General features: G+C 42.3%; 1 long non-coding RNA gene across 1 annotated transcript in view; it reads right to left on the bottom strand.

Annotated features, from left to right (window-relative positions):
- The window catches only part of LOC140457808 (uncharacterized), a 69,260-nt gene that overhangs the window by 14,124 nt on the left and 41,041 nt on the right, over positions 1-14,095 (bottom strand). Inside the window, exons 2-3 of the long non-coding RNA XR_011953367.1 lie at positions 6,581-6,727; positions 6,245-6,488 (exon numbers count right to left, since the gene is read on the bottom strand). This is a non-coding gene — a long non-coding RNA (uncharacterized lncRNA). The remainder of the gene's footprint in view (positions 1-6,244; positions 6,489-6,580; positions 6,728-14,095) is intronic.

Here is a 14,095-nt window from a genome sequence, read left to right as displayed (position 1 = left end):
TTCATTCTTTCTACCAAATTGCATCACCTTGCACTTCTCTGCCTTAAATCTCATCTGCTAGATGTCAGCCTCTGCCACCAGTTTGTCTATGCCCACGTACTCACTTCCTCATTATGGACTTTAATTGAAGCTTTTATCCTTTGCAAACATTGAAATTATCCTATGCTATACCAATTCCATATCATTACAATATAATAAGAAGAGCAGTGCTCTTAAAACCAACTCCTGGTTAACAACCATTGAATAGTCATTCCAGACTCAAAAACAATTGTTCACTACTGTCTGCTTCCTGTTCCTTTGCAAATTTTATACCCTTGCTGCCACTGTGCCTACTAATTCCCTGGGCTTTAATTTAACAGAATTGTATTAGGTTGAACTTGCAATGTACGCATTAATATTGAAGAGCATTAACAAATTTGGATCAAATGCTTCTGTTAATTTACCAAAGATATCAAATGATTTTGCTAAATCTCACGTTAAATCACTTTGTCAGGATTTTGTCACTTGCTTTCATATTATTAGTTTCTCAATATATGCTGTAGAATGTTCTTCAAAATATCCCATTCTCTGTCCACTTGGCGTTTGGATGGGGAAGGTTAATGGGTTGAACTGACTACAAGACCCTCAGAAACAGGATATTTTCTTTTCAAGACCAATTTCTTTTGTAAAAAAAGCAAATTGTTGCAGATGCTGGAATTTGAAACCAAAAGAGAAAACGCTGGAAAATCTCAGCAGGCCTGACAGCATCTGTAAGGAGAGAAAAGAGCTGACGTTTCGAGTCTAACTGACAAAGGGTCAGTTAGACTTAAAACATCAGCTCTTTTCTCTCCTTACAAATGCTGCCAGACCTGCTGAGATTTTCCAGCATTTTCAATTTCTTTTGTAGACTACAATGGTCAGACATTCCTGGTCTCTGACTGACGTTTGGGATGACAGGACTATTGTTTTCACACTTTGGGTCGTCTCAATCACACATGTGACTGCAGATTTGATTAAAATTTCTCCTCAGATTAGTTCAATTTGCTTTCCTCCCACAGGTGACGGATAAAAGGTAGGTATTTATTTCACTGTCCTGTAGTAACCATACCCTTTTGACATATTAATGTATTTGCACCTGGATTATTCCCGCAAGACACCAGGACTCACCCATTTAAGACAGCTCTGAGCAAGATCTTTTTCTTTCAGAGGGTGGTGAATCTGTGAAATCTTTCCAGCAGTAGGTTAAGGCTGGGTTGATCAGTATATTCCACGCTGAGATAAACAGGCTTTTAATCAATAAGGGAATCAAGGGTTAAAGGGGAAAGGCAGGAAATTTGAGTTGAGGATTATCAGATCAGTTATGATCTCATTGAATGGCAGAGGAGACTCGATGGTCCAAGTGGCCTAATCTTATGGTCATATGTAATTGACACTTCCTTTACGGCCAAGAGGTTATGATTTGATAGAGGTGTTCAAAATTATGAATGGCTCTGACACAGTAAACACATATAAACTATTTCCAGAGGCAGAATTGTAAAAGCCAGAGGGAACATATTTAAGGTATTTGGCAAAAGAATTTTTAAGATTAGAGTGGTGCTGGAAAAGCACAGCAGTTCAGGCAGCATCCGAGGAGCAGTAAAATCGACGTTTTGGGCAAAAGCCCTTCATCAGGAATACAGGCAGAGAGCCTGAAGGGTGGAGAGATAAATGAGAGGAGGGTGGGGGTGGGGAGAAAGTAGCATAGAGTACAATAGGTGAGTGGGAGAGGGGATGAAGGTGATAGGTCTGGGGGGGAGGGTGGAGTGGATAGGTGGAAAAGAAGATAGGCAGGTAGGACAGGTCATGGGGACAGTGCTGAGCTGTAAGTTTGAAACTGGGGTGAGGAACTGGAAGGGGAAATGAGGAAACTGTTGAAGTCCACATTGATGCCCTGGGATTGACGTGTTCCGAGGTGGAAGATGAGGCGTTCTTCCTCCAGGCGTCTGGTGGTGAGTGAGCAACGGTGAAGGAGGCCCAGGACCTCCATGTCCTCGGCAGAGTGGGAGGGGGAGTTGAAAGGTTGGGCCACAGGGCGGTGTGGTTGATTGGTGCAGGTGTCTCGGAGATGTTCCCTAAAGTGCTCTGCTAGGAGGCGTCCAATCTCCCCAATGTAGAGGAGACCACATCGGGAGCAACGGATACAATGGATGATATTGACGGATGTGCAGGTAAAACTTTGATGGATGTTTAGGGCCTTGGATGGAGGTGAGGGAGGAGGTGTGGGCGCAGGTTTTGCAATTCCTGCAGTGGCAGGGGAAGGTGCCAGGATGGAAGGTGGGTTGTAGGGGGGCGTGAACCTGACCAGGTAGTCATGGAGGGAACGGTCTTTGCAGAAGGCGGAAAGGTGTGGGGAGGGAAATATATCCCTGGTGGTGGGGTCCGTTTGGAGGTGGCGGAAATGTCAGCGGATGATTTGGTTAATGAGAAGGTTGGTAGGGTGGAAGGTGAGCACCAGGGGCGTTCTGTCCTTGTTACAGTTGGAGGGGTGGGGTCTGAGGGCAGAGGTGCGGGATGTGGACGAGATGCGTCAGAGGGCATTTTTAACTACGTGGGAAGGGAAATTGCGGTCTCTAAAGAAGGAGGCCATCTGGTGTGTTCTGTGGTGGAACTGGTCCTCCTGGGAGCAAATACAGCGGAGGCGGAGGAATTGGGAAAACGTGATGGCATTTTTGCAGGAGGTAGGGTGGGAAGAGGTGTAATCCAGGTAGCTGTGGGAGTCGGTGGGTTTGTAAAAAATGTCGGTGTCAAGTCAGTATTTTTAAGAATTTTTACGCGAAATGAGGGAACAATTTTTACTCTGCCTAATAGCTCTCAAGATTTTGAATATGTTTTATTAAATGGTTGGACATACTTCAAGTCAGTGATCTGCTTTGAGGCATCTTTGTATCCTTAGAAACATTTTCAAGTTTCCCTATTACGAAGGATCATACCATTTGTACAAAATTTGATTGTCACATACAATGCCTCAGCAGCACAATATGTTGCAATTATTTTGCACAAAGCTACAAATTAACATATTTTAAACAAACTGATAATTAGGTTCACAGAAGAAATTGAGGGTCCAGCTTTATGACCACCAACTTTCCACATTGTGCTCATTTTTGTGAGTTGGATGGTTGATGTCTAAATTTTAAACTGCTAAATTGAGGGCTATTATATTTAGAAAAAGAAATGTAATAACTTATAGTTTTGTAATAATTTTCTAAACATATAAATTTTTAAAAATCATGATCCCTTGGGCCTTTCACAAACAGCAAGTCATTAACTTCCTGGCACTATATAAATAACGATCCAAACCATCAGGTAATGTCACACACATTGCACCATAATCACCAGAGATCTCACCCTCATCTCTGAGGGGGGAGTTAACTCAGAGGAAGCAAAAATTGAGGGTAAGAAAGGAATGGAGGTGGAAAATATTTTTTAACCTTCAAGTATTTTTCTGAAGTAAAATTTGAAGATCAGGAGATAAATGCAAAGGAAAAGCTTTCACTTTTTACAAAAATTTGCAAGTTTGTTTCTCATGAGTAAATAGTCCTCTCAGCCACATTAACCTTTCAGGGATGTAGCTTTACAGAGGCATTTGGGATTATGGTTTTTTTTGAAACATTAGAAGGTTTGTGTTCTGCAGCTATCCATTTGCTCACCAGAAGAGCAGTCATAGAAACAGATGATTAATGGTTTCTGCAAGCAGCAACCATGAACTTGACAGAACAACAGGAAGATGGCATAAGGAAACTCTGAATCACCTTTTTAGTTAGTGCCTTCAGGAGCTCTATCACCTGTTTCCCATTCAGTACGAATAGATCTTCTTCAGATTGGAACAATAAATTACCTTTGTGCGTCAAAGCACATACTTTGTAAGCTGCTTTCTGCAATCCATCAAATATCGCAAGGAATAGTATTTTTGCGTGTTGTCCTGTGGTGTGAATACAGAGGTATTACGGAGATATGTACTTGAGTGATTTGAAAGTTGTCAGTAATATTTTCATCAGTGGCATTGCATGATTCTCAAAATGGTTCTTATTTATCGACAATGACCCGTGAGGATCTTTAGAAAATCTTGATTGCGTCTTGGCTCATCATTTGAAACACCTGCTCTTTTTGATTAGTAATTTTGACTCTTGAGAAAGACTGCCGGAAACACTATAATCAATGCAGAATGGCAGTAATTTTTCATGTCTCCTGCCTTTTACAGCTGTATACAACTATGCATTTACTCTGTCCTGCCAAGCATCTCCAGTGTAGTGTACAAAATCCAGTATGTGACTTGCATGCAGAACTTCGATTAATTCCTTTCCTCTGCTGTTCACTATTCAACCACTGAAAATGCCAAGCACATGGCAAGGGGAGGAAAAAAAAAACTGAATCTTTTCATGAACTTCCAAAAGTGAACATGATAGGTCCGTTCCAGTGCTGAAACATTATTTACAATCGTGCTTAAATTAAGTAAATGTGGTCTGAAGGTTCGCTCAAGTGTTCGCATGTGACTGTCTGAGTGATGTGGTTCATTTAAAGCTAGTATTAGTGGGGCCTATTTTAAGGGATGTTTTCTTCTTAACCTGGCAGCACGGCTTAGAGATTTCTTTTACAAAGGCATTTGCAACAAACCTTGAACAACTGTGTAAAAAGCTGGTACAAACTGCCACTTTTAAATCTTTCTTCTCTTTTTCCAGCATATACCGAACAAGCACATAGAACTCATTCTAAATTGACCTGTTCAAAGTGTGTACAGCTATTAACTCTGACACTAGGGGTGAGGTGTCAAATTACCCAGATGGGGAATTCACATTACATCTAAAGGATTGCCTGATCACAGGAAATTAAAGCAAGACAAATTGTACCACTCACTTATAATTATATCACCGGTGTTCCCAAAGTAGCAATACTGACCAGAAATATGAGCAAAACTTACAAGGTTCTGCTCACTTATATTGGGCTCATGGAAACATTTTAGTGACTTCTTCCCCGTATTATCCCAATTCTGTCTAAGACATTTGGCGAAGCCCTCGCAAATTCTCTCCTCATCTCTGACGCAAACCTCACAGCCTCAGTCATTTGAAAAGATCTGATAAACCATTTTAATCTTCCACCTCAAAAAAGTAAGAAGTTATTGAGCAGCCCACTTTTGAGCAAGTCTATTTTGCTAATCTCTCCCACTAATCCTACCAAATCCTACTCCCTTGGCCCCGAGAGGTTCAGCAACACCTCACTGGAGATAGAAAGAAAACAAACCAAGCAATCTAAACATTAGGCAGTTCAACAGCTTTCAAATACTCGGCATAACAAAACCCCATTTACTCACAACACCATCACATTATGGTTAATCAAAACCCAGTGAAATTTTATTTCCTTATCAAATCTGTCAGTTTGACTTATTTTCAGACTTTTGTTTCCATTCCACAGGTCTGTACTCTGCGGCTCTTCCCTTGGACCATTCACACCGCTGAGAGAGTAGACTTCCTCAAGCCTTTAATAGCATGTGAGGAACGTTTGAGGACTCTGGGTTTTCCTTGATGGAATTTAGAAGGATGAGGGGGGGTGGACAGAGTGGACAATGTTTCCATTAGAAGGAGAGACTAGGACCCAAGGTTTTAGAGTGAAGGGATTTTAGAACAGAGAAACATCTTCAGCCAGACAGTGATGAATCTATGGAATTCTTTGCCATAGAAGGCTGTGGTGGCCAAGTCATTGAGTATTTTTAAGATAGAGATAGAGATTATGGGAGAAACCATGAGAATGGTGTTGAGAAATGTATCAGCCATGATTGAATGACAGAGCAGAGTCAATGGGCCAAATGGCCTAATTTCTGCTCCTATGTCTTATGGAAGTTTCTACAAAATGCAATCCTTATACTGAAGTAACCTTTTCCCTTAATGGCCCTGAAGAACTCCTTTATCTAAATGACATCTGACTTCAGTCACGTCGCTTTCAAACTGCACAAATGCTTTCCTATCTCTTGCTTTTTTTAGGCTAAAAGCATTGACTGATTATTCTAAAAATTGACAATATAAACAAAACTTCCATTAACTCTCCAGGAGACCTTCAGTAATCTGTTATCTGACACACACTGGTTTAAAATCATGGTATCAAAAAGACTGACCCAGTTAATTATTAAGCCCTTTAACAAAAACGAACCAACGCCCATCTGCCGCCAGTGTAAAATCCAAATTCTAAAAATGAAATGATATTAATCGATATATAAATGTATATATAAATCACACACCTTTCACAACACTATACATAATTGCTTGTTAATTAGATATGTCACAATTTGAGAGTTTTACAATGACTCTTTGAAAGACTGTTGGTTCCATTTCATATCAATTTTCATTTTGACCAATGCTATGAGAGGAACAATTGCAGCAATTCAGTTTTGCCCAATATTTCAGCTGTGGCCACAACTTCTTTCCTTGGTTTCCTTTGAATTCCTCTTATTCTGGTGTCCCTGTCCTTGGATGGTGATTGACCTGAAATGGAGAACAAAAAGATTCCAATTAAACATTATCGTCGTTTGAGTACTCACAATTCATTGCATACATTCTGTGCACCCATTTGTCACCTTTTCCTTTCCCCTTACTCCTGGACAGTCCAGCCTCATCATCCATGACCAATCGCATTCCCTCTGCATTAAAGATCACTATCACCTCGTTTTCAGTGGATGCGAGGAGGTTGAGGTCATCCTGTGGGACTCCTCTCTCTGCTTTTCCTGCATGAGAGAGTGCAGAGTTAGTGGCATGACCAATCCAACACCCAGTGTAAATGTACCCACACCAGACCCTGCTGTCCAGATATTGCAACACAAGCACACACAAGTGGCAGAGCTGCACCCACTTTGCCCCAATTGTCAGTAGTAAGACTGAGCACACATTCGTTCTTATGGCATAACGTCCCACTGACACCTGTGCTTTACCAGTGGGCACATGAGAGACTCCTGTTGAAGATCTGTAACTTGGACAAATCCTTGGAAGTCAGAGCAAAACAATGACCCATTTCCTACACTGGACTCAGGGCCCCACGCTTGCTCATCCTCCTCTGGCAACTCTGCTTGATCCGGTGGGAGGACAACTGCCCACCTTTCTCTGGTGGTGTGGAAGAGAAATGGTGGGGAAATATGGCTGAACTGTAGAGCTGGTCTGACTTGGTGGTCATTCATCTTGCCCAAAATAGTATGGCATTCTCAATTAGTGAAGTGCATTAGTGATGGTGTAGAGTCTCCAGGATTGTACAAGTAGAGGCAGCATTGTTAGCTGACAGCAACTTCACTAAAGAAAGGCTTCTTGCACCATTAGGTTACACATGTTTTCCTTACTCACCGCTGGCATTTGAATGTTAATATGACCACAATGGAAAGGGCAAAAATAAGTCACACAGAGTTCCAGTTGTGACAGTGGGATTGGTAAGATGTTTAATAAAGCCTCATGCAGTCCAAATAAGTATTAAATAGGTTGTCTCCACTGTCAACATTTGGCAATTCTAACACAGACAAGTGGCCAGCTCCATTTCCAAACCTCAACCCAATGTCAAGATATCAAGATTTTGTCTTCCCGTCTAAATGGTCCCACCACTATATTTCCTGCTTTTATATTAAATAGCATCCTTTGTTCTCAAAATACGTGAAAAGCGCTTTCAAAGTAGCCCCTGTTCTAAAGCAATACATAGACATGTTACTGCTGAAGAGGAACAATGGCTTCAGAATGTTTTGGATCATCTCATGGTCGTCTTTTTTCCAAGAACTTGGTGACAGAATGGTGTTTTCTTCATGCAGTGAGCAACAGGTAAAAGGACTGCTGTTTTGATTGCACCTCTCCTTAACTCTTTGCCAACATCATTGGGACACAGTAACACAGCAGCACAACAGGACAGAAAGTACTTCAGGTTTCCATGGCTTGCTTTCTAAGAGCTGCCTTCCCAGGTTCTGCTCCAATCTACAACGTCAGGCAGTTGGGGCAGATTTTCAGACACTGTAACCTGAAAGCCTCATCCTTCCTATGAAATGAAGTAATTGCCATCTCTCAGCTGCTCCTCTCAAAACCACATCCACCTCACAGTCCGGTTCATAGCATGACCTTCTGTTGTGCAGCAAAACTACTGAGGAGTGGCAATGAGGAATGGTGAGTAATCAGGTATACAGTCACTTACCACAGATGCTAGTGTGACTAACCGACAATGGGTTATGACATGTACATTCTGCGCACCCCTTTCCTCCCGCATTAGAGCAGTTTTACCAGCGTAGGAAGAGAATTGAAAGCCTTCTGTGCTGCAGAACCAGGAGCAGCACAGTGGCTCAGTGGGGCAGTACGGTGGCTCAGTGGTTAGCACTGTTGCCTCACAGCATCAGGGTCCCAGATTCAATTCCAGCCTTGAGCAACTGTCTGTGTGGAGTTTGCACATTCTCCCCATGTCTGCGTGGGTTTCCTCCCACCGTCCAAAGATGTGCAGGTCAGATGAATTGGCCATGCTAAAATGCCCTTAGTGTTAGGTGCATTAGTCAGAGGGAAATGGGTCTGGGTGAGTTACTCTTCGAAGGGTCGGTAAGGACTTGTTGGGCCGAAGGGCCTGTTTCCACACTGTACGGAATCTAATCTAATCAAAACCATCCAGCAACTTTTCTTTGGAGAGAAGGGGTTACTATAATGTGGACACATGACCCACACATTTTCTCATTTATTAGATCTGGCAAATTCAAATTTAAAAATATCAATTGAGTTTATCTGCAAGGAACAACACAATCCTTCAATGGATTCAGGAACACAGGATTTAGGAAGGAGGCTATTTGGCCCACAAGCCTGTTCTGCCTTTCAGTGAATTGGTTATGTCTCCAGTCTGCTTTCATATCTGCCCCTATTCCATAACCTGTAACCCTCTGCTCTATCAGAAATCTTACTCAGGCTTGAATAAATTCAGTGACCCCCTTTCACAGCTTTCTGGAGAAGGGAATTCTCAATTCATAGCATAAGTACCCTCTGAGATGATCTTCAAAGAAAACCTCTTATTCATAAACAGTGTCCCATAGAACGAATCCCTCCTAACGGAGGAAGCATCCTTCCCAAGTTCAACAGTATTAAGTCCATTCAGCACCTTAAATGCTTCTAGCAGATCACTCTGCAAGCTTCTAAACTCCAATGGGCAAAGGCCCAAAATTTTCAACCTTTCTCTTTCTAATACAATCCCTTTACGCCAGGAATGAGTCAAATCAAATGGCTGCTGAGTCCAGTGATGAGGGCGGTGGTAGTGAGCATTTTAAAATCTGAGAGGGGGTCAAGGGGGATTATCGAATCTGGGAGGGCAGGATTTCGATGGTGGGTGAGGGGGTAATGTTTCGGATCAGGGTCCGTTTATCTGTGAGGGGTCTGAGTGAGGTGAAGGTTGGTGGAATTGAATGGTGAGTCGGGGGTCACTTTAATAGCTATCCACAAATTAAACACAGTTTTAATCTTCTAACACTTCACGGGTGACTATTAACTGTAGCAAAAACCTTCAAAGTCTCCAACTTAAATGGATACTTTTGGAAGGTTCCAGGTGCAGGACAACTTCCCTTTGGAGCCCACTACATTGGGCAACTCCTTATCTACTCTACGGAAACAGCTGTTTTTTTTTGCCTCATCATTAAATGGGCTACCCCTTACTTTTAAACAGTTAACCCCTAATTCCAGGATAATGTCATCCAACTTCAAGGGCTGCTTTTAGATGGCACGGATGTTGGTAGTCTGTGCCAGCTAGTAAATGGGCAGTAGCAAGGGGTCCTAGCAGTGATGGAGGACAGGAATTGAATGCTCCTTGGAGCTGCTCACCCTCATCCTGTATGTCTCGCCAGCTTTTCGGGCAGAGTACCCAAAGACAGACTGTGGTGATACCTTGGAAGCCTTTCTGAATGCTGGAATCTGTAGCTGCCTGAGCTTCCACTCAATACGCTGAGATGTTGGAAAATCAGAAGCAATTGATGGGATCAGAGAACTAGGAAGCCAAGAAGGAGAATTAGGAAATGGAGACTGGTGTCTTGGTGTAGCATCCAGGGTAGGGGCTGCCTCTTCGCAAGAAGACCCAAGGCCCACTGAAACACTCAGCAATCAGGCAGTGGTGAAGTCACCTTCCCCAGAAAAGACCCAGTGAGCAGAGGTCCTGCTTACAGAGAGTTCAGGATAACAGAGTCACCCAGGCCATTAGGAGGTAATGTGTATGAGGGGCTCAAACTCAATGGGCTTTTCAGGGAGAGATGGCCAGGAGGTCTGAAAGCTTTTTACAAAAATGTTTTCAATGCAATATGGGCATTGTCAGCTAGACCAGCATCCTACTATCTATCCCTAATTATCCAGAGTGCAGGTAAGAGCCAACCACATTGCAATGGGTTTGGAGTCACCTGTAGGCTGGTAGGGACAGCAGGTTTCATTCCCTAAAGGGTATTAGTGAATCTGATGGGTCATTTATTTAACAACAATTGACAGTGGGCACATGGTCATCATTAGACTAGCTCTGTTTCTCCAGACTGGGTATTGAATTCAAATTTCACCACCTACCACAGTGGGATTCGAACCCACATCCCCAGAACATTAGCCTGGGCTTCTGGTTTACTAGTCCAGCAACAGTATCATGACACCCAAAACCTCTCCAGTAATGGCAGGCAGTAGCTATCTTCTGGTCTTCCCCTCTTTCCATTGTCAAGGACTCCAGCCGGGTATGGATTATCTCTCATCATGGGTTGCATACAGTTTCCTGTGTCCTGTATGCCACATGGTAACAGACCCACCTGAAGCTGTGATATTCCCCGTGACAGCGGGTTGGAGCATTTAAGTGGTCACTCACTTTCCACTTAAAGGCCTCAATTGGTTGCATTGATTGGAGGCGGGAAATGGGCAGGGTTCAAATGCATCACTACCCCGCCGAATTCAAAGCCCTCTCCTTCCAAGTTCGCCGCCACAAGAGACCACCATTAGGCTACAAACATCTCCATGTTTTCACCCGTTCCTCCCATCTCAGTCATTGCCCTCTGATAAGGATGAACATCATCTGCTCCTTGGGTGGAAGGATTCCCAGTGGCACTTGGAAGCCTTGCACTGGTCAGCTGCTGCTGTGTCCAGTTATGTTCCAACTCGTCCTTTAAGGGAGGAGTGTCAATGAGTGAGTGAGGTGCAATTACTTGTGGGTTGTGGCTCTCAGGGTTGGAGAAGTGGACAGTATCAGAAAGCTGCGAGTGCAGTGTGTGAGAGTGAGTCAGCCTCCTATCACTGTCAAAAATCATTGAAATGTCTGACTCCAATTTGAGTGGAGGCATTGCCTGGGAATCACCCATCAGTCAGACTGAAGTTTGTCAATCATTTTCCACTAACTATTGCACAGTTTATAATAGGTGCAAAGAAGGATCATTAAATTGCAGGGATCCTTTTCTCTTCAACCCTACAGACAATGCATTGAATTACCATGGTAAGTGTAAGTCATGCATAATTTTGGCTTGCAAGTGATAGGATTACGGTGCCTAAAGCTGAGAGTAGTTCTTAATATCACCAGGCTGACAGCATCAATGGAACATTGCTGACTCTCACCTGGTGTGCAGAGTAGGCCTGTCTATCAGCTTCCCATCAATGATGGGAATCAAGGAAGTGACTGACACCAACTCGCGCAAAGTTACTGTACTTGAGAAGTGAAACCAGTAATAAGTCAGATAGAAGTTTGAGATTCATTTACCACTTACCAACATCTAACTGAAGGTGAGATTCAAGAGATTACTATTCTGCTATTGGTAATAGGTGTATAATAGGATTAATAAATTACAGTGGAACATTTTATTTAACAGTCCCAAAAGACAATGCATGAGTTAGTTGAGGAGCTAGGATAATGAAATATGAAAAAATTTTATTTTGTTTTACAGAGTCTCCAAGTTAGTGATGCATCTCATTTGAATGCCAAAGTTATTTTAGGATAGCATTGAAAGGGATTAATTCAGAAATAATGAATTATTAAAGGGACAATGTAAAACAAGAAGAACTTTTATTTGTGTCCTTATTCATTCTATAGTTATTCTTATCCTTCTTTAGTCTAAATAAAAACAAAATCCTGCCATAAATCAGTTATCAAAGGTCACACTTAAGAGAATATTACCCGTGTATTAGTTACTGACCATTAACATTAATAGTGCTTTGTTTACCAGGGTCATGAACTACCTCAGGTTATATTACATCCTGAAACCTGATAACCACTATCTTCTAAAATTATTAACTTTTGATTTCAAAATCCTTTCACATGTGTGCTGTGTGTAATAACTCTATATAAAGGTTTCACATCCTTGATAGCCAAAAGCATTGATATTACATTTTTGTTGTCTTTATAATGCAAGCTTTCTTTTAAAAACAGTGTAGTCAATGGTTTCAGATATATTGCTTTGTCAGTGTTGAATTGAGGTATGAGCAGTATTCAAAAATAACTTCTTCAACTCCCACATCTCTCCATGACTGTCTATTCACTTCAGGCCCTCCAGTAAAACCTGCCATTTTAATTAAGCTTTATCCTAATTCTGTTCCTCTCCTTCTATTGTCCATACCCAATATCTTTTGTTTCGTCTGTCCAATGTTGGGTGTTTTTCTGCACTCAAGAAAATGAATAAAAGCAGGTGATTTCATAAATCAGCTAAATCCAATTTTGCTTTGCAGTGAAGGGAAATTCAAAAGTTAGCTTTCAGATTGGACATCTCCCTCTCTGCTGGTGATCATAAAAACTCCCAGAGTCATACAGTCGTACAACATGGTCCAATCAGTCCATTCCATTCATAATCCCAAACTAAACTTAATCCCACCTGCCTGAGTTTGGCCAATATCCCTCAAACCTTTCCTATTCATAAGGCCATCAGACCATAAGACAAAGGAGTGGACGAAGGCCATTCGGCCTATCGAGTCCCCTCCGCCATTTAATGATGGCTGATGGGTATTTCAACTTAACTTACCCATACTCTTCCCATAGCCCTTAATTCCTTGCAACATCAAGAATTTATCAACATCTGCCTTGAAGGCATTTAACGTCCTGGCCTCCACCACGCTCCATGGCAATGAATTCCACAAGTCCACCACTCTCTGGCTAAAGAAATGCTACACATCCTAGTTTCCCTGCCTAACAGAAACAACTTTCCAGTGTCCACCCTTTCTAAGCCATGCATTGTCTTGTAAGTGCTGAAAATGTTGTTGCTGAAAAAGTGCAGCAGGTCAGGCAGCATCCAAGAAGCAGGAGAATCAACGTTTCGGGCATGAGCCCTTCTTCAGGAAACCCTGAAGAAGGGCTCATGCCCGAAACGTCGATTCTCCTGTTCCTTGGATGCTGCCTGACCTGCTGCGCTTTTCCAGCAACACATTTTCAGCTCTGATCTCCAGCATCTGCAGTCCTCACTTTCTCCTATTATCTTGTAAGTTTCTATTAGATCTCCCTGAATCTTCTAAATACTAATTAATACAATCCCAGGATCCTCAAACGTTCATTGTATGTTAGGCCTACCATTCCAGGGATCACCCATGTGAATCTCCGCTGGACATGCTCCAGTGCCAGTGAGGTATGGGGCCAAAATTGGACACAGTATTCTAAATTGAACCTAACTACAGCTTTATAAAGTCTCAAAAGCACATCACTGCTTTTATATTCCAACCTTCTTGAGATAAATGCCAACATTGCATTTGCTGTCTTAATCATGGACGCAATCTACAAGTTAACCTTTAGAGAATCCTGGACTAGTACTCCCAGATCCCTTTGTACTTTGGCTTTATGAATTTTCTCAACGTTTAGAAAATAGTCCATGCTGAATTCTTTTTTCCAAAGTGCAAGACCTTGCATTTGCTCGCATTGAATTTCAGCAGCCATTTCCTGGACCACTCTCCTAAACTGCCAAAATCTTTCTGCAAGGTAAAAACAATGACTGCAGATGCTGGAAACCAGATTCTGGATTCGTGGTGCTGGAAGAGCACAGCAGTTCATGCAGCATCCAAGGAGCTTCGAAATCGACGTTTCAGGCAAAAGCTTTTCATCAGGAATAAAGGCAGTGAGCCTGAAGTGTGGAGAGATAAGCTGGAGGAGGGTGGGGGTGGGGAGAAAGTAGCAGAGA

Source organism: Chiloscyllium punctatum, chromosome 32 (assembly GCF_047496795.1).
Source record: "Chiloscyllium punctatum isolate Juve2018m chromosome 32, sChiPun1.3, whole genome shotgun sequence".
In the NCBI taxonomy this organism is placed as follows: Eukaryota; Metazoa; Chordata; class Chondrichthyes; order Orectolobiformes; family Hemiscylliidae; genus Chiloscyllium; species Chiloscyllium punctatum.
Note: the sequence above shows the minus strand (reverse complement) of the source record. Positions and strands in the feature narration are given on the sequence as shown.